Raw genomic sequence first — 21,993 nt, 5'->3', positions numbered from 1 at the left:
CTGATTTGAAAATGCGTAAACATTAACTTAATTAAAAGTACTTAGAGGAATTAAGGTAGAATATTATTTAAACTAACTTTAGTTTATAAAATAATATTCTTCATTATTAATAAATGATGAAGTCTTATTTAATATATTTGAAAGGATAAAACTATTTAATTAATTAAAGCTTTCAACATAATTTAAATCCCATAATATTTTAAATAATTGGATATTAAAATGATTTTTGACAATTATAATATTTTTGGAGCTCTTCAAGAATATTATAATTATCGCATTTAAAATCAAATTTAGTTCAATAACACTGTAAATACTCCTTATAAATATTTCCAATACATTTAAAACACTAGAAAATTTCCTTAGAAGTCACATAATATCTTTTGAAACACACCATCGTGGTTCGGCACGCACGACGAGGCTCGCAGTCGCTATATGGAAGGGGCAGACAATTTACATAATCTCTGCCCTCGGGATTTGCTTACATCATAAAGAGGGAACGTACGTCAAAAAGAGAGAAGCGTACGTAAGAAGGAAGGAGCAGGGTATTACATGCTTAGGTTTAAACTCATAGGTACAAAAACATGAAGATTCATCACTTAAACTTGTTTCGAACTTCAAGCATATAATATAGAAATCAAGACATAGTGAAACGAAACATGAAATCATAGGTTTTTGACCGAGGTCCAAAACTTCCAAGATATGTTCAAATCGAAACATTATGTTGCATAAACCATCAACCTTAATCAAGTGAAAACCAAAACTTATAGAAGTATTTCATGGCATTTTCATCACAAATCTGAAACATATAATTCTTTCCTTAAAGCTACTCAAGATCATTTTAGCATATCTAAACAAACAATCAAGAGATAGCAAACAAAGCAATCAAAACCATGAAAGGATTTACACAAATATATACAAGCATTAACTAAGAGTAAGTTGAGTGTATACTTACAAAAATCCACAAAATGAAACAAATAGCAAGTTGTAAATCGAAATATAACTCATTAGAATAAGGGTTCCAAAACCCTAATCTGTATTCTTAAGTGTGAGGGTTTCTATGGTTATCAGCAAGGCTTAAGGAGTCCCAAATCAATTGGCTTCTAGGGTATTGAATCAAGAAACCCTTCAACTTCCTTTTATCTTCAACTAATCTCGAATAAGTGTGAAAATACATGAGTGTGGGCAAATGTGTAGAGGATTTGTTCCTTCAAACTTTTGGTTTTCTACACTTCTAGAAATCCTAATTCTTTTCCTATGAGCAAGTGTGGAAATTGTGTGTGTGTCACCATATTCGAACTCCCATGAAGTTCAAATCTCATCGAGTTGAATATGTAATATGTGTGTGTAGAAATAAAAGGAAACTGAGTTCTTACTATGTTTCCTCCTTCTAAACGCCAAAATTCCTCTCTTGAGACAAGCCTCCCTTATTTGGTATGAAGGAAAGTGTGAGAAAGTGGAGGAAATGTCTAAGTGGTCGTGTAAGAGAGTGTGGAGAGATTGAGAGCATGTAAAATCCGAAAAGCCCTTGGGTGTGTGACTTTTCTCCCTTTATATAGAGTTCTCCAACAAAATCTCATTGGTTGCTAGTGACCCATGCATGAAGGACAAGTGGTGTCTTTTCTGATGCATGTAGGACAAGTGGCGCCTTCTGCTAGGCTATAGGGAACACAAAAGTATTCTTGAAAAGAATAATCTTGCCAAGTGGCGTGACTCCTTGGAAATTCGAAATCCTCTTCACTTTCCTAGAAAATATAAGAATATCCTTGCATGGGCATCATGTGTCAAATCCCCTCCATTGTCTCTCCTTGGAAAATCCAAAAGAGCCTCTGCATGAGTGACATGTGGCATGGCATCTTGTCAAAATTTGAAATCCTAAGAGGCTCCTTGGGTATGCTCCCCCATATGGTCCAGATTCAATGAATCTCTAGGGCAAAATTGACATTTGATAAATTCTAACCCTAGGCTTGAACCTTGTAGACTTGTGCATGCTTTCCAAGTGACAAAAGGCATGTAGGATGTGGGTGCAAGTTCCCCATGCTTCCTTCCCTTTCCCCATCCGCCTCTTCCTTTTCCCATGTGTCTTTTCCTTTTCCCATGCATGTCCCTTACTCTTCCCTAAGCAAGAAGCTTTTTCTTCCTATGCATGTTCCCTAGGTGGCTCTCCTACTTCCTTATGCTTCCCAAGAACTTAAAGCATGACATGTGGCAATGTGATGGTCTAAACCCTAGGGGTACAAGAGTAAGTTTCGTGCATTATCTCCTCCAATCCCTTCTAGAACCTTTTCCTCTACTTATGGATGAATGACAAATGGCAAAATGTCAGAAAATAACTTGGGTGGGCGTGTGGCTTATGGATCCGTAAGTCTCTTAGTGTTCCAATGTAAATCCTTTAGAACATCTCACATTTGTCTTCCCTATACAAAATCTTCTTGGAACTCACAAAAATCTTGTTGGTGCTTGGGTAGTCCATTGGGGTTCTTGAAACCATGTCCCCTCATTCTTTCTCATCCATTTTTATATCTAGGTTCAATGTATCTAGTTCTGAGGTGTGCATGTGAGACATGTGGCATGTGGGTAGGTGAAATGGGCATGTGCCCTAGGTGTGCCGAACCCTACATCCTCCTCCATCTCCTTAGCTTCTTCTAGAAACCTTCAAGCATGTTTGCCAAGTGGCACCAATGTGCTAACCTAGGTGCTTCTTCCCTAGATTCCACTTCCTTATGCAAGATTTTGCCATTTCTCAAGACAAAACTCTTCACCTTTCATTTGCATGCATGACACTTGGCCAACTCTTCTAGAAAGCCGAATCCTCCCTTGAATCTTCCACTTTTTCTTCTAGAAATCCAATGCATGCTTGACAAGTGTTATCCTTGTCTTTTCCCAAAGTTCCAAATGAGAAGTGATCTTCCTAAAATGACCAAAAACTCCTTCTTGAAGCCAAGTGGCATGATCTCCTTGCCTAGAGGGTAAATTTGAACCTTTCAAAACCAAAGTCCTTAATGGGCCAAATTTCTATGGGCATTTTCTTCTATTCTTCTCTTGTGGGCTTTTTAACTTAGAACTCCAAGATCCTATCCAACAAAATTAGAAAGTGACCTAAAGAATTCTTCCAACACTTGGCCAATAACCCAAATAAATAAATAAATAGATAAATAATATCCACAAGAATTACGAATGAAATCTGAGCAAAAATTCGGGGCATCACATCGGGTTATCACAACGTTTATCTGTCACACGAATGCCATGTCATTTATTACTGTTACACATTTATATATTACACGATTGCCATGTCATCTATTATTATTATATGATTATGTATTACATGTTTGTGAGGCCCACAGATTTCGCTTGGGATCGGATGGACATCCGAGACGTCGAGACATGCAACACAAGGTTACCTGCATCCGTTTATGACATATAAGATGCAATGTTCCTAACATGCATCTAACATTATGCAATATTCACAACGGATAATTTTTTTTTGAGCAATAATACTATGCACTAAACTTATAATATCCCAAATACTTAAAACATACTTCATACATAAAAACATACTAAACAACTGATATCACAACACTAGTCCAAAATGGTTGTGAACAAAAGAGTGCTGGAGATTGAACTCCACAAAATACAAGTAGTAATCTAGGGCAACTACATCCATGTCGCACCGTTGCTTAGTCGACCGTTTCCAGTTGGTCGATTCCTGGTTCTTGTTCAGATCCTGTAACAAGATCTATCATTTGGAGAGAATGGTAGTTGGGACTACCACAGTGAGATTTGATTACAAATCTCAGTAACAAAAGACCTTCACACAGGTTAATTATGTATACATGGCAATAAAGGTATGAATGCACAATCAAGTCAATAGTAAACAAAACATAACCTGACATAACATGGCATTAAATAATAAGCATAACGTGACTTGACATAACATGTAATGAACTGACATAACTTGAATTGAAACTGAAACTTAGCTTGACGTGACATTAACTTGAAACTTGACATGAACATTAGCTTGAACATAACATAATGTGAAACATGACTTGAACGTGAAATACATGAACTTGGAATCTTGCTCAGTAGACTTAATTAATAAAGTGGCCATACAGGTGCTACACAGGTCCCCTTGAGCCGTGTGTCCATACCGATTACTGCATCACAATACAGGTATCTATACCAGCTGTGAGTGCAATAATACGTACTCCACAATTGTTATGGCCCCACGTATTCTACATGTCACAATTGTTGTGTCTCACGTAGTGTATGCTCCACAGTTGTTGTGGCCCCATACTTCATGCTCCACAATTGTTGTGGCCCAATGATTTATTTGTACTACACTTGTTGTGGACACACGTAAAAAAAAAAGTGGCTCCATCGGCGTTAGTGCCTAACGGGCTCTAGTAACCAGCTAGTTAGGCCTTATTCGCAACCTGTTGACTGTACCACAGGGAATTTTACACCTATTTAGATGCTCCAGCATGAATAAGGGAATTCCACTAGGATATTACCCCATCCTAGCGCTTAGGGTCGTGATTGACATGAATAAGTTAACTAGCATACATGACATTTCGTAACGTGATGTGACATGAACGTGACATAAAAGACAGAAGTCCCGACGTAGCGTAATGTGACATGAACGCAAGATGACAGACATGACATACTTTGAGACATAATTAAAACAGAAAATATTTCATAACATGACATACATGTAACATACAATATTTCGTGACATGGCATAACATATAACAGACAATATTTTGTAACATGGCATAACACGTGACAATGAATATTATGTGACATGATATACATATAACAGATGGCATACATAATGTGACATACTTGTAACAGATAGTAACATGTGACAAAATATATTATGTAACATATAAGATTTTCGTGATAGAATAATTCGTATAATAGATAAACATGGATGACATGGCATGGCATGACATATATAACAACATATGAACGTAAACTGTAGTTCCCTTACCCATCACACATACACAGTAAACTGATAGTAAGTTAAGAGCTAACTTACCTCGGTAGTAGCGTTCTACAAGAAAAAATGCGAAACACAAGAAACTGAAAGAGGTTATTCTAAAAGTTATAAATTAATTACTAACGATTAGAAATTTGAAAAGAGATAACTTAGTGTAAAATGACCATTTTGCCCTCTACATGTGGAAAAATGACCATTTTACCCCTAACTTAAGGATTTCACATCCTAACTCCAAAAATTACCAAAACTTACAATCCTCATGTAAATCTTGTCCTAAAGTCAAATATCAACTCAGAAAAATTTAAAACCATTAACAACTATAGAAAACTCACTATGACCGAAACCTACATAGGTCATTTCTCTTGATTTTAGTTGCAATTCTTTCGAATTTCAAAACTCATGATTAAACCAAAATTTTGTAACAAAGATCTTCCTATCCTAAGTTTAAAAACACACTTAAAATAACCATTAGGAAAAGTTAATCATCAACACCAAACTTTTTAACAAAAAGTAAACCCTTAAAAACACAAGTTTTGACCTTAATAAAAACATCTCCAAGAATTTCAAAAAAAATAAAATCTTATTTCTAACATATTCATAACATCATCATAAGACAACCATGTTTTAAATCATCAAATAAAAGTCACCAAAAATCACAAAACGACAGTTGAAGTTTTTGGTTTTAAACTTAGTCTAAAACAGAAACTTTTCTCTCCACTAACTTTGATCAATCTCTTGATCCATGGCTTAAAGACATGTGATCTTCAAAATAAAAAATCTCATGGTTTAAAAATGTGTCCGAAAGAAGATCCAACCATCAAAATTAAAATCACATGGCTAAAATTCAACAAAACATGGATCTAACCCAAAAACATCAAATCTTAGGCAAAATCGGAATCCTCTTGCATAGAAAGTCATATCTTAAAACTAATACTAAATATCTTCGAAAGAACATCCTAACACGTATATAACAGGCTTAGGATCTTCATATAAAAATATCAAAGCCTTTGCAATAAGATTAAACCACGAAATATTCAAACTTTCACAAAACGAAAACTATTTTTCCACTTCCAGTTTTCAAGTTTCTAAAGCTAAGGAAATCTATCATCAAAAGCTTTATTCATGCAATAAAACCTCAATGAACATTCATAAACACATGATAAAAATACTCCATAAAATTTTCGGACCAAGATATGTCCATTAGTTTGGTCAAAAATTTCAAAACATATCAAACTCTCCAGTTGCACGCCCCGAATGACCTTTCCATGATTAAAAATACTTTTGACCAATAAAATGAGCATGGATTGAGACTAATAAGATATCCACCGAAACTAGATTCAAAGAAGAACAACTTTTATGAAGGAGTCATCATGAGAAAATAATTACAAAGAGTCGAAAATGGCCATACAAAAATACGCAGCAATCTGTCCGAGAGAGCTCTTTTGGGTTTCTCTCTAAGAATAGGGGAAAGAAGTGATAAAATGGAGAGAAGTGTGTCTTGCACGACTTTAGACTCTTGGAAGAGGAAGTTATGGGCTTGAAAGACCCTTGATTGGAGTTGGCTAGGTGACATAAAGTGGAGAGTAATGAGGGCAGAGGACTGCCTGCAGTAGCTGTGAGAGATGGAGGTTGATGGAGTGGATTTCTCCTTCACATCAAGGGACTATTGAGTGCAACCAATAGCAGTGGATGGTCTGCCATGTGGGAGAGGAAACTTCTTTAAGAAGCTTTGCCAAGGTGGCCAATTTCGTGGGCCTTGGTGGGCCCCAACCAAGCGGGTTTCAATTTGGGGTTTAAAGGGGTTTGGTTAGGGTTTGAGATGCCATTAAGCCCAAAACCAATTTTTCTTGGTCCAATCAAATTTTCAAGGTTTAAAAGCGTGTGAAAGTGATTTAATCAAGTGATTAAACACAATGCTAGAAATCGGGTTAGAAAGGGTTTGGAGGCCAACTTTAGGGTTTGGGAAACCGTTTAAGGTTTCGGTTTCAACCAAGCTTTTGGAGTTTCAATTGGATTCCAACCATTTAGGTTTTGCTAGGATTGAAATCTTCTTTGGTATGTCACAATTTCGTTGAACAGATGAAACAAAGTTTTGCTTAGATGGCATAATCTCACACCTTGATTTCCTTCACAGATCTGTCTAATGGTTTCTCTTTGTGCCAAGTGTCAAATACCATTCACTATGCGTGGCTAAGATCTTGTCAAGTGTCCAAATAAAACTTCTCTAACCTAATTTGGACATTCCACACTATGATTTTGAAAACACTACACTCGGTATGCTTTTCGAGGTTACTATTCACTCCAAGAAAAATGCTTAAAAACTTGGTATTGAAAAATTCGAAATATTCATATTAACCTATAGTGAATATTGTTTACCGAAATTCAACCCTGAAGTGCCCCTAAGAAATAATTTCACAATTTCGAATAGCCATTTCGTCTGAAATTATGAAAATGGGTTATTGCGCCATAAAATCCTAAATAATCAATGAGTCTAATGGCATAGACCATAACACATTCTGACACTTCTAACTACCACAAAGAATTATACTCATATTCCTAGCACCATAGTGAGTGATAACACTAACCATGTTAACAGATTTAAACCTGAGCAATTGGTTGATTCGTAAAAACTTATGGGGTTTTCATGAGGTTCCTAAAGTCAATAGAAATTCTACTAGTGAATTTCTAGTGGGTTGTTACAACGTTTATCTATTCCATGCCATGAATGCCATGTCGTAAGCATTGTGTATGTCATGAAAATATTTCTAAGTCATGCATGAGCTGTTATGCTTTATCACGACCCCAATACTAGGTTGAGGGATCATCCTAGTTGAACTTCTCTATCCATTTTGTAGTGATTAAAATAGAGTAGTGTCCCCTGAATTACCTAAGTAACTGGTTTCCGAAGCGAAGTCAAGGCACCCAATGCCGGTGGTGCCGAACGTTTTACAAGCACTTAACCTATGGTAATGGTTAATTCAAACTACCATGAAGGAAATACTCTTGTAATGGTTAATTCGTACTACCTGAGTATCATACACTCAATACTCTTGTAGTGGTTAATTTGTATTACCTGAGTATCACACACTAAATACTCTTGCTAGGGTTAGTTTATACGGCCTGAATATTTATATAAAACCTTCAAGACGTACTCATAAATGGTCCAAAAACTGTGAGGTGATGCAGTACCGGCAGGAGCACACTGTCCATGGGGAGTTGTGGAGCGTTATTTTCAAGTAAACAAATATGTATATGTAACAAGATTTCATGTTCACGCAAGCATATATGTCACATTACGTTAAAGTCAAGTCACATTATGTTCAAGTCAATTCATGCTATTTCCATGTCATGCATGTTTAAGTTCATGTCGTGAAGCATACATGTCATTTACTGTCATGCATGCCTATTCAAATTTTTGGTAGCTTGGGAGTCTTACATACTAAAATTTTATAATCTCATATATTAGTCTCAACTACCATTCCTCCCGGAATGGCCGGCAATGTGTCAAGAGGTAGAGGATCAGCGCATTACCAGCTGGACGAGAATGAATAGACCACAAAGGACGCATGAGGAGCTGATAGAGTCGATCCTCCATTTTCTAAACGTTATTTTGGAGAACATAGCTGAGTTGCATGAGTAGCATAGTGATTTAGTTTAGTAGTTTTATTTCATATTTGGACTTATGGAACGTTGTCTCCAATATTTATTTTGATACATACTTGTTGGATAACTTTTGAGATGCGAATATTATGAATGAAACGTAAGGATGTTTTGGGATTAGTATTCAGGTATATTGTGTATTGTTAGATGCATGCTAGATACACTGTATCCTTAACTCTCATGAAAGGGAGTATGTGATCTTGTGTTGCATGTCCTGACACTTCAAATTCTGTCAAATCCCAAGCGAAGTTTGGGGGTGTCACACTCCAGTTCCTCCAGTTGAAAAGCGCATGCTCGGGGGGCCAGATATGAGGAAGTGTTCTCTACGGAGAGGTCCCCAGAGCAAGCAAGGAACCATAACGCAGTTGCCATATCTTTTGGATATGAAGACTATGAAGGGAGTACACCCATGATAATGCACTGGTGGTGACATTGTGGTAGCCAACTACACCACCAGAAGAATTATTATCAACAACGGCAGTTTGGCCAACATCCTCTTTTGGAGCCATGAAGATATATGCCCAGGATCAACAATAAGATCATTGAGCACCATCTCTGTGTAAGCCCTAAGGCCAAGAATATCCAACAAAAGAGGATGAGTTTCAGCACGGAGAAGTATGCCCCATAGTTAAGGAGGTGGAACTACTCCTGCCAGTGAGAAGCCCAATAACCTAAGTGCATCCAACGTCCTGGCATCGATTTGATAGTGGACTCAATGGTAGTGCATTGCATTATAAGCTTCATGGATGCATTCTTAGAATACAACCAAATTCATATGAACCTAGACTAACAAGAGAAGACGTCGTTCATAACGGATCGTGGGTTGTATTGCTATCATGTCATGCCCTTTGGGCTGAAGAATGTTGGATCCACATATCAAAGATTAGTGAACCGAATGTTCAAAATATAGATAGGCTGAAACATGGAGGTTTATGTAGATCATTTACTCGTCAAAAGTGAAGAACCTGAGCAGCATATAGCCGACCTACATGAAGCTTTCACCATCCTTCAACAGTACAAAATGAAGTTTAACCTAGTGAGCATAGAGGACATGAGATTGGGGCAAGATCCTAGATTTCATGGTTTCGAGGATGGGCATTGAGGCCAACCTAGAGAAGATCAAAGGAGTGATGGACATGAGACTGCCCTGGAATATAAACGAGGTACAGAGGCTAACTAGCTGAATAGTAGCTCTAAACAGGATCGTCTCTAGATCTACAAACAAAGGCTTACCAATCTTCAAAGTGTTGCGAAAATCCCAATCTTGGAATGACGAGTGTGACCAAGCATTTGAGAAACTAGAGTAGCTGACCAACCCACCACTCCTAATTCAAGTCGAGTAAAGACAAACCATGTACGTGTACCTATCAGTCTCCCTAGATGCTGTTTTGGCTGCCCTGCCAGAGAAGAGATGAGTAGCCAAAGACTAGTGTACTACACGAGCCGAGCCTTTGGAGGAGCTGAAGCACATTATCCTCAGATGGACACGTTAGCATTTGTGTTGGTGATTGCCAGCTGACGACTGAGGCCATACTTCCGAGCTCACTAGATCTACGTCTTAACAGAAGCCCCTTGAAGAAAGTGCTCTAGAAACTAGAAGCCTCTAGACACCTCATGAATTGGTCATCCAAGTTAACTCAATTGGACGTTGAGTACCTTCCCCAATTCGCCGTGAAAGGTCCAATCTTGGCAAATTTCATAGTCGAATTCACCAATTTCTCAAAAGAAATCCAGGCTACACAAATAGAAAGCCCTGGCAAAGTTATGTCGATGGCTCATCCTGTTACACTGGCAAGGGAGTAGACGAGAATATCACAACTTATACCGGAGAATAGTATTACTAAGCAATAAAGCTCGCCCTGAAAACCACCAATAACAAAGTTGAGTACAAAGCATTGTTGGCATGACATGCCATGGCCAAAGCGTTAGGAGCAAAGGAAGTTGATGTAAAGGCCAACTACCAAGTAGTAGTCAACCAAGTACTGGGATAGTACATGGCGAAAGGCGAAAAGCTGAAAAGGTATATGCAACTGGTGTGGGAAAAATGCAACCGCCTTCAATATTTCAACATTAAGCAAATACCACGGGAGAAAATTGGAAGGCGAACAAACTAGTGCGAACTGCTTCAAGCATGGAAGAGTCTACTCCACCATGGGAAGTAGCAGTCAAGACGCTAGAAATCCCCACCATTGAGATCGAAGTCTCAAAAGAAAGACGAGGTGTAACGCCCCGGTCGCGGATGGGGTTCGAAGAGTTACTACCTTTCAATTAAAATCATATATTTTAGTACATATATAAATTCCAATATCTCAACTATGCATACAGAGAACATTTACTAGTATGCAAATATGAGCATTTACAGAGTTTTGAATACAGGACAAAATATTTATGTTCAGAATGCAAAATCAGAAACATTTGTTTTCAGAATGCAAAATCACATGTTACCAAAAATATTAGAGCGAAACTTTCATAAAACTTTCTTATTCAAGAATTCTTTGGCATATCAAGATCTGAGACCTCATCTTCATTATATTAGAGCATCACATCAGGACATATACCATGTTTAAACCCCGTAGTAGGGTTATAAACCAACATTATACCCGTGGCTGGGTCTTATCCACTATTATAACTTGTGGTTGGGTCATATACCATATTTAACTCCCGTGGTAGGGTTATAAACCACCATTATAACCGTGGTCGGGCCGTATCCACTATTATAATCCATGGTTGGGCCGTACTGGAAACCAAGTAGAACATTAGAATCAGACTTAATCAGGATACAAAATCAGAATCCATGCCAAGGTTTTCAGATGCTATAACATATCCAAATAGAGTACTGAACAAATTTAAATCTTTTCACATATTCAAAAACAGTTTCAGAACATTTTCGCATCACATGTACAAATTTTCATAAATTTCATATTTGCTCTTTTTGCATTGTTCAAAAACAGAATGTATAAAATTAGCTCATGTCTTCACTAGTCATGCCAGAAAATATTTTATTCTTATACAGAATTTCATGAGTAATGTAGAACAAATAACTGAGGTCGTTTTAAAATTTCTTTTCGTAGCAAAACTTGCATATTTTCAAAAATAAACCTCAGTCCATTATATTTTTATGCAAAGTCTAGTATAGGAACCCCGCTTACTCAAAATTTCTTCGCAACAGTGCTGAAAGAGAATTACTCGTCACCTATAAGGTTGCGACAAAATTTTCATAAATATTCAAAATCAACACATTTTTTAACACTTAAACCTGAAATGCTAGGTAACCTATTTTCTTAAAAATATAAATTTCTCGAAATCCTCAAATATCATCACTTCCCAAATATCTCGATAATCACTTAAAAATCTCTGACTATTTAATTTAAACTCTAACTTATTGATTACCAGAATCTAATTATAAGAGTTAATACTAAATAATATAATTATAAACCGTAATTATTTTTTGTTAAACCACTTTTTAGACAAATTTTAAAAAATGAGTCGGAGTACATTTAAAAATAACAAAAGATTTTTCTAAAATGAGACCCAAGCCCAACGATAGTAAAATCAAGTCAACTCAAATATTCAAAAAAACACTTGGTAGTTTTATAACTGGAAGGGTAAAAATGTAAAAATTCTTAAAAAGTGTATGAGCTGCTTTACAGATAAACAATAACTAAAAGACTGGATGGCATTTCCGTACATACTATGGATATCATGACCATAAGATTTAAAAAGATCTATACGTTATTTTTAGAGTCATCTACTTGTTTCTAGAGAAACCAGAAAAGACAACAAAAAGAACAGTAGAAACTGAAAGAGAAGGAGGTGTGTGACAGAGGCTCACCGTGAGGGAACTGTGCGGTGGAGCTGGAGTGACAAACTGCTAACTCGACAGCGGCACACTGAGAGAGAGAGCACGGAGACAGAGAGAGAGCATGGAGACAGAGAGAGAGGCAGTGCAGTACACCGGCATGGCCTTCCACTTGGTTGTGAGGGTTGACAGTGGCTTACGGTGGGCTTGGGTGCAGTTGGGTGACTCGTCTGTCTCCGGCTTGGAGTGGTGTTATTTGCGGTTAAGGCAACCAGCGTGGAGGAACTGCTGTATATGGATTTCTCTGTTTGTGGTTGTGAAAAACATAGGCTCACCGTGTGACTGTAGGTGACTTGGTGGCTTTCTTACACAGTGGTTAACGGGCTGGGGTATAGTGGCTGGCCAGAGGTTATGGGTTGGTTGTGAATGAGCTTTGGCAGTGGGGTGGTTCACGGTGGTCTGGTGCAGTGTATGCATGCTATGAACGTACGTGCGTGGGTGGAGGCGTTGGGCTGGGTTTCAGACGGTGTGGAGAAATTGAGCTATGGTGTTGCGGCTTGATGCTTGCTAGAGGTTATGGTTTAGGCCGTGGAAGAAAAAACATCAAGGTGGTGCTGCTGGACGTGAGTGGTGGCTGCATGGAGTTCACGGCATAGGGTGGTAGCAGTGTGGAGGAAGAGGTGGGTTGTCGACTTGCTGGAGAAAAGAGTGTGTGAGCAACAACCCTAGGCACTTGATGAGGACGTAGATAATTTACGTCCATGGGTCTAAATATATAAAAGGCGGTGGAAGGCAGTGGTTTAAGGAAATTTTATCACAATGGGACTCTAAAATTGTAACTTTAGTGTGCTTGAAATTGGACACGTTAATGCGCTTGGACTTGATAATAAATTGGGCCATAATACTTATGTCAAAAATAAATTTCCTGACCAACAATGTCTTCGACGTTTAGAAGAATTTTATTGGGCCAAGTTCTAATTATTCCACCCCTTGGTCCGTAAATTATTATTTGGGCCTTTGTCCAATCATTGAGCCCAATGAAAGTCATTCTCTGCCAAATTAAAATTTGGGCTCGTAACCTACTCTGAAATTACTCGTTAGAACTTAAATGGGCTTTTCGAACATAAGCCCAAAAATATTTTAAAAAGTAGACTCGGACTAGGCCCGGGTGTTAGACAAGGAGCACCAAAATGGGCGCTGGATGTGATCAAGTACCTAGAAGCTAGAGACCTCCCTGACGAAACAGGGAAGTGAGAAAGGTTAGGAACAAAGCAACGCACTTTTCCTTGATAGACAAGTTAGTATATAGATGAGGCTTCTCCGCCACCCTCTTGAATTGCATCTCATTGGAAGAGGTGCAATACATATTGGTAGAAGTACACTCCGGCAGGAGAGCCCTGGCAGGGAAAGTCATGAGAGCAAGCTATTACTAGTCACGTGCCCTCAAAGACGTAGAATAATTTGTTAGAAAATGCGAAAAATGTCAACTATTTGCACGCATACCGCATTGCCCGCTAGAGGAATTGACGCTGATTATGTTGCCTTGGTCATTGACATAGTGGGGAGTCGACATAATTGGCAGTTTGTGGTGGTTTCGGTGGATAACTTTACCAAATGGTTGGAAGTAGAAACTTTGACCACAATCATGACGAACAACATCACCAAGTTCCTATGAAAACATTAATATGCCAATTTGGCATCCCTCGAAGTATAGTTTGACAATGGACGAAAATTCAATTTTGACCACTATCACGATTGGTTCACATAATTGGGAATCAAGTTTAAGTATTCCTCCCCACGTCACCCACAACCAACGGTCAAGTTGAGGCAACCAAAAAACCTTGCTCGGGATTATGAAGAAGAAGTTAACGGATAAGAAAAGAAACTGGGCAAAGAAACTACCAGAAGTCTTGTGGGCATACTGGACCACCGTCAGGACCTTGACGGAAAAACCCTTTGGCCCTAACCTATGGAAGCGAGGTAGTTGTACCAGTGTAAGTCGGGGTGCCTAGCTACAAAGTCCAACATTTCGATCAAGACTCCAATGATAAGAAGCTAGAAGAGCATCTTGACCTACTGGGGGAAAGAAGAGAAGAGGTTGAAGTCCAAATCAAGATCAATAAAAGAAAGGTGAAACACTATTTCAACAGGAGGGTCAAGCCCAGATCATTCAAAGTCGGCGACCTAGTCCTAAAGGAAGCAGAAACGACTGCAAAAGGAGAATGCAAACTTGGTCCCTAAGGTTAAGGACCGTTTGTTGTTGTAACTAGCAGTCGACCGAGATCATACCTAAAGATGCGCATGGAAAAAAGTTACCGAATCCGTAGAATGCAAAGTACCTAAGGAAATATTTTGCCTGAGTGTAGCCATGAAAATTGAAATTTATTAATGAAATTATCTCCTTTCCTAATCATGGTTTTTATGAATAATTTCTCCCAATTTATGTAAAAGTCAGGTACCTTCACACTCCCCTGCGGCAATCAACGGGCGATGATAGTTCCTTGACTGCTTCGACCGTAGCCCTTAAGCTGGATGCCCTTACATTTGCACGGCGACCAACAAGCGATGATAGTTCCTTGACTGCTTCAAGCCTTGCCCACTTAAGCTGAATGCCCTTGCATTCGCATGATGACCAACGGGCGATGATAGTCCCTTGACTTCTTCAACACTTGCCCCCTAAGCTGAATGCCTTTGCATTCACACAACGACCAACAAGCGATGACTGCCCCTTCAATACTTCAACCCTTGCCCCTTAAGCCGAATCTTCTTGCATTCGCAAGGCAACCAATGGGCAATGATAGTCCCTTGACTGCTTCGGCCTTCGCCTCCCCAAGCCGAATGCCCTTGCATTCGCATGTTGACCAACGGGCTATGAAAAACCCTTAGCTGCTTCAACCCTCACCCCCTAAGCCAAATTCCCTTGCATTCATACGAAGATCAAGGGGCGATGATAGTCCCTTGAGTGTTTTGACCCTTGTCCACTTAAGTCGAATGATGTAACACCCCACTTAAAAATTACCTTAGGACTTAACCCTAATGGCTTTGACCCTAGTTAAATAGGGGTTGTGATAATTGAGAAGAAGGAAATTTAGTTGAGTTGGCATAAGAGCTCAAACCTTTGGTTTAGTTAGAATTAGTAATGCTTTATTAATTTTGAGGAAATATGCTAAGAGGCCAATGGAAGAATGACACATGGCATATTGATGGGCTAGGCAACTAGGTTAAATATTAGATGGATTTAGATAAGGGCCCCAGTTTACTAAGATGAGATGGACTAAGGATAGACATTAAGACCTTAGGCCCAACTTGGGAGAGATGATGATGGACATAAGACATTAGGCCTAACTTAGTGGATATTAGGCTATTGGGCCCAACTTAGTAAGATTCAAGGCTATTGACCCAATCTAGAAATGACCCAAAGATTAGGACCCAACCTAGTGGGTTATTGAGGCCAAGGATAGGCCCAATAAATCTGCATATGAGACCCTAGGATAAGCCCACTACTAGGCCCACAACCAAGACTTGTTCATATGGCCTAATAAAAGCCCAACTCATGAAGCCCAAACCTTGTATTTCATTTCACTCTTCCAAATGGGGCGCACATACACCATACCATTGGTTTCCATTTAACTCAAGCTCAACCACACACCCCTAGGGTTCCCTCCCAACCATGGTAAGGCTTTGTATCTTGAGTTAAAGATCACTATTCATCTCACCCATGAATAGTAACCTAAAAATCATGATTTGTATAGTTTTGTTGAAACTCTTATCTTCATAATTTTTTATCTGAAATTTTTGGCTTTTATACTTGTTTTGCATCACTCTTATACAAACCTTAAAGGTTAGAATTAACCCAAACCACGTCACTTGAAGTAAAGGCATGTCAATGCCACCACAACCCACCAATCAAAAACCTGGGTGCATCACTATGCAACCCTTCAACAAGCCATGCCTTTTTTACCAATTTTTCAAGGTGATTTCTGCACCATTCAGACCTCATCATATTGCCTAAGTGTTGGTAAAAAATAATTCCATAAGCCAAGCCAAAATACCACTATTCACCTAGGAAGTGAAGTTAGATTCAAACCAAGTACCCTTGGTTCTTCAAAGATTTTTTGCACTTGTTTTACTTACCTCCACATGCCACTATCTTTGCCCAATTCACCCTTAGAAGTGCTTCAAAATATAAAATTTTGATGCTTGGCTAATCTCCTTTTATGGACCTCAAACTGATTGGCAAATGGATAGGTGAAGCTCATCACCTTGACCAAAACCTATATGCATCCAAACCACCCTCCTTCATTTTCTGCTCAAGCCTAATCAATTGACCACCACTCATGCCTCTTTACCCACTTGAGAAAGCCACTCAATCGTGGTAATAATTCCCTCAAACTAAACCAAGAGAATGGGACAAGAAGGGAATCAAAACTGGACAGTTTTGGAGGAACCCAAAACCTTCGGCCATGGCTTGCTTTGTAACACCCCGCTCCATCCCTCTGACGTACATTCTTTCTTTCTGACGTAAGGCTTCTTCTTTCTGAGGTTAACAAATTTTGAGGGCAGAAATTATGCAACAGTCCGCCCCTTCTCTCTAGCGACTGCAAGCCTCGTTATGCGTGCTGAACCCCGTTGGCATGTTTTCAAAGATACTATGTGATTTCAAAAGTACGCCAGTGTTTTAACTGCACTGGAAATATTTATATGAGGTATTTCCAGTGTTATTGAACTAAGCTTGATTTTAAATACAACAATTATAATATTTTTGAAGAGCTCCAAAAATAATATAATTGTTGGAAATCATTTTAATATTAATTATTAAAATGATTTTAGTTATTAAAAATATAATGAGATTTAAATTATATTGAAAGCTTTAATTGAATTAAATGATTTTATTCCTTAAAGATATTAAATAAGACTTCATCATTTTATTAATGATGAAAGAATATTATTTTACAAACTAAAGTTTAGTTTAAATAATATTATACTTTAATTCCTCTTAGTGCTTTTAAGTTAATGTTTACGCATTTTCAAATCAGTGTTTTAATCCTTCACCGTTAGTTCGTTTTGAGGATTCCAAGACGAAGGGACTGGATTAAATGCCCAGACCCTCTCACTTTCTTCCTCACTTTTCCCTACACCCTCTCTCTCCTCCCTCTCCCTCACGCTTACGATGTACGCCTTCCCCCTCTCTCGCCCAATTCTTCCATGGCCCAGCTTAGTGCCACCGCACGCCGCCTGGCCTCATCGCCACCACCACCGGCATGGTAGGACCCCATGTTTTGTGGCCCATGGCCAAGCCACTAGCCATGTCAGCCACATGCCTGCCAGCCGTGCCAACTATGCCCATAGCTCATGCCATGGGCCAGCTTAGGCCGCTAAGGGCCAATACATGTCACGGGCCACATTGGCCTTGCAAGGCCTTACCATTTTATTATTTTTATTTATTTTATTTAATAATATTCCAAATGACATATTGGGGGTTTCCACTTTGTAATCTCTATAAATAGGACCCTTAGGCATTGAGTTGGAAACTTTTGATCATTTGACATTTTTTCCCATTCTAGACGGTTTAGGCTTGTTCTTGTGAACACTTCGGTGCTTTTGCACTTGGGCTACTTGGGTGACATTCGTGAACCCCAAAGAGAGGATCATCACCTTGTAATTCTTTGAATAGGTGTTGTTCCATCTATCTATCTTTTGATTATTGTTTCATCATCACCTTGAAATCTGTGGATAGGTGTGATTCTATTTTTATTCAATATATGAGGTTAATTCAACTCTTGTGAAATCCGTGGATCAATTGTTGAATTATTATCATTTGGTTCAGTCAAGTTCTTAAGTATTATTACTTTTGTTCTTGGGTGTTTTTCATTGAGTTGTTGGTGTTCTTTTCATTGTTGCTCTTCCAATCCATCCAAACCAAATTTTCGACCAACCCAAGTGTTTGCCCATTTTCCATAAATCATTTACTCCATACATTTTGCCCTAGCCGTAACCCACTTTCCTTATTAGTCACATTCAAATTCGACAATCACTTGCCTTATTGGAATTGCCCTAGCCGCCCACTTCACTTCCCATATTAGTGTTCCTATAATTTAGGAACCCTAATTGCCCTCATCTTTCCATTCCTTTACTTACCATATTCGGCCATCATAAGTCTTCCCTCCATCAAACCCTAGCCGCCCACCTCAAGGCCTACAATGAAACTCATTCCTTTTAGGAGTCTTGACTTCCTCACATTCAAATTCAAATTCCAATTCAAATTCCTAAACTCAAGGAACCACTCTTGCCAAATTCAAATTCAAATTCAAATTCAAATTCAAATTCCTAAACTTAAGGAACAATCCTAGACTTATTCAAACTCTATCTCATCTCCATAATCCAATCCCTTAAATCTCTCAACTTCTTCCAATCCATCTAGTCAACCAAGATCATCTACCAAAACTGAACCACCCTAACATTAAGGATGAACCAAACCCAAAGTCGGCCAACCCTAGACACCAAACCCTAGTCCCATTCATCCACATCATCTTCAAACCCTAGCAACTCATCCTAGACTCCAACCCTAGTCCATCTCTTCCAATCTCGAAATCCTCCTTAGCCACCACACAAAACCTTAGCTACACTACTCCATTCAAACCCTAATCATCATCCAAGAGGCCCCAACATCAAGGGCAACCCTCAAGCCATTCACATTGCATCAAACACTCATAATTATCATTTAGAACACCCATTCCATCATTATCATCATCATTCCATCACACAAACACTAAACCTTCATCAACCTAGGAACCCTTCATTGCCATTATTGTTCAAAGACCAAGCAAGAGGGCAAGGTCACTTGGTCATCATCCTCACCATGGCGAGTTCGTGGACTTAGTGTTTAGGGACAAGATCGGGGTCCCTAACATTAATTGGTGCTTCATTGAGAGGTGCATCTTGTTTGGTGTTTTTGAGGAGTTCTCACTTCTCCAAGAGGTAAACAACGAGTTAACCCAAAAACTTTGTGAATTGGTTGGGGGAGACCCTCGTTAGATCCCATTTATTCTTGTTGATTGTGACACATGAAGTTTGGGGGTTGAGGAGGAGAAATGAGTAGTTTGCTTGTAGAGGTCGACCAGACAAGTTGGTGGAAGACCTAAGGTTGGACCTTTTGTGCAAGAGGGGTCGACCAAATTTGAAGGTGGGGGACCCAAGGTTGGACTTGTGAACCAAGAGCAAGACCACCCACCAAATTGCAAGCATCATGCAAGAAGGCAATCAAGAGGCTGAGGGGCAAAGTGTTTCCAATCGGGGATGCATTGAAGCCTTGGAAGGGCATATGACAAGGCTTACCAGCACCCTTAGTGAGGTCACCACTGCATTGGCCGAGCTAAGGATGGCCTTCAATGCCACATGTAGAGAAAGTGAAGAGAATAGAAGGGCCATTGAGGCCATGAAGAGGGAGAACAATGCAAGCCTTGAGAGGCTTGAGAGAAGATTGGTGGAGACAAATGGGCAAAGACCACCTCCAAGTCCGAATAGGCAAGAGCATGAGGCCTTTGTTGATGGGGCTGAGACAAGTGTCAAGGGGTCCGTTCGTGAGATACCACAACATGATCTTAGAAGATGTGGTAGAGTTGAAAACAATAGAGTGGTTGTTGAGAGATGGATTCCCAATGTAGACCAACACACTAGAAACCCTAGTGTGAGAGAAGAAGATTTTGAGGCCGAATTTGAGCATGAGCATGAGTATGAGAGGTCTTATGGCCGTGAAGGCCATTATGAGAGAAGAAGAGACCATCATGAGAGAAGATATGATGCTGACCACCATGAGGATAGAAGGGGAAATCGGACTTATGATCGGGGGGACCCAAGAGGCCAAAGGTGGACTTTCCCAAGTTTAATGGGGGAGATCCATATGAATGGCTTAACTAGGTTGACCACTACTTCCATGCATATGAGGTGCCTAGGAAATAAAGAGTGTCAACGACGTGTTTTTATTTGAAGGGTAAAGCAAGTAAGTGGTGGAGGTGGATCCGGGACCAATATAAGAAAGAGAGGAGAAGATTGGGTTAGACGGCCTTTGAAAAAGAGTTCCTCATGCAATTTGGGTCATCCCCAACCATTAACCATCATGGCCAACTTGCCAAGTTGAGGCAAGAAGGCAAAGTGCATGCTTATATTAAAGAGTTTAGGCAACTTCAAACTCTTGTGAGAGGTTGGTCTGAGGAAGCCCTTGTGGTCACGTTTGTGGATGGGTTGAAGCCTTGGATAGCCAAGGAAATTAAGTTGAAGCAACCCACTAAGCTTCAAGAGGTAACGAGCATGGCGGAGATCTTAGAATAGAACACTAATATGGAGAAACGTCAATCTAAGGAAGTGGGGAGTAAGGTTACTACACCCTTGCAAACCAATGTTCCTTGGAAAGGCAAGGAGGAAATGGGGAGTGCTACTAAATCTAAGCAAGTTGAAGTAAAGAAGTTTTCAAGGGAAGAGGTACAAGAGAGAATAAAAAAAGGCCTTTATTTTAAGTGTGGAGAAAAATGGGGCATAGGACACAAATGTAGATCGGGACAAGTGTACATGTTGATTGATGAGAGGGACAATGAAGAGGAGGATGGTTACTTTGTAGAGTCATGTAGCCAAGAGTCCGATCAAGAAGAGGCCAAAATTAAAAAAAATAATGAGGAGGCCGAATTGTCCCTTAATACTTTGATGGGGACCCAAAAGCATACCTCCTTGAGGGTGATGGTGTAGATAGGAACAATTGAAATCCCTTTGTTGGTAGATAGTGGCTCCACACACAACTTTATCAACACCAACATTGTTGCTAAGTTTAGGTTGAAGCCAATTGCTATAGAGCCATTTGAGGTAAAGATGGCAAGTGGGGACAAGATGAAATGTGAAGGGCTAGTAAAGGAAGTAAAAATGAATGTGCAAGGAGTGAGAGTAGTGAAGGACCTACATGTACTTCCTTTGGTAGGGCTTGATGTTGTATTGGGCAATCCATGGCTCAAGGGCATTGGAAGGGTAGTGCTTGACTACAACAAAAGGACCATGGAATTCAAGCAAGGGTCCAAGAAGAATGTATGGGCAACTTTAGCTTCCAAGGAGACCAAGTCGGGTGAGGTCTCAATGTTAAATAAAATGGGCAAAAGAGAGGCACATTGTTTTGCCACGGAGATGGCTAAGGAAGAGAGTGAGGAGAGGGCATGGACATTTTCAAATTTAATCCTTGAGGGCAAGGATGTTCTTGAAGAGAGGGGGGAATGATAGGACCCCATGTTTTGTGGCCCATGGCCAAGCCACTAGCCATGTCAGCCACATGCCCGCCAGCCATGCCAACCATGCCCATAGCCCATGCCATGGGCCAGCCTAGGCCACCAAGGGCCAAAACATGTCAAGCGCCACATTGGCCATGCAAGGCCTTATCATTTTATTATTTTTATTTATTTTATTTAATAATATTCCAAGGGACTTATTGAGGGTTTCCACTTTGTAATCTCTATAAATAGGACCCTTAGGCATTGAGTTGGAAACTTTTGATCATTTGTTA

This window comes from Juglans microcarpa x Juglans regia, chromosome 2S (genome assembly GCF_004785595.1).
Source record: "Juglans microcarpa x Juglans regia isolate MS1-56 chromosome 2S, Jm3101_v1.0, whole genome shotgun sequence".
In the NCBI taxonomy this organism is placed as follows: Eukaryota; Viridiplantae; Streptophyta; class Magnoliopsida; order Fagales; family Juglandaceae; genus Juglans; species Juglans microcarpa x Juglans regia.
This window is presented reverse-complemented; position numbering follows the sequence as displayed.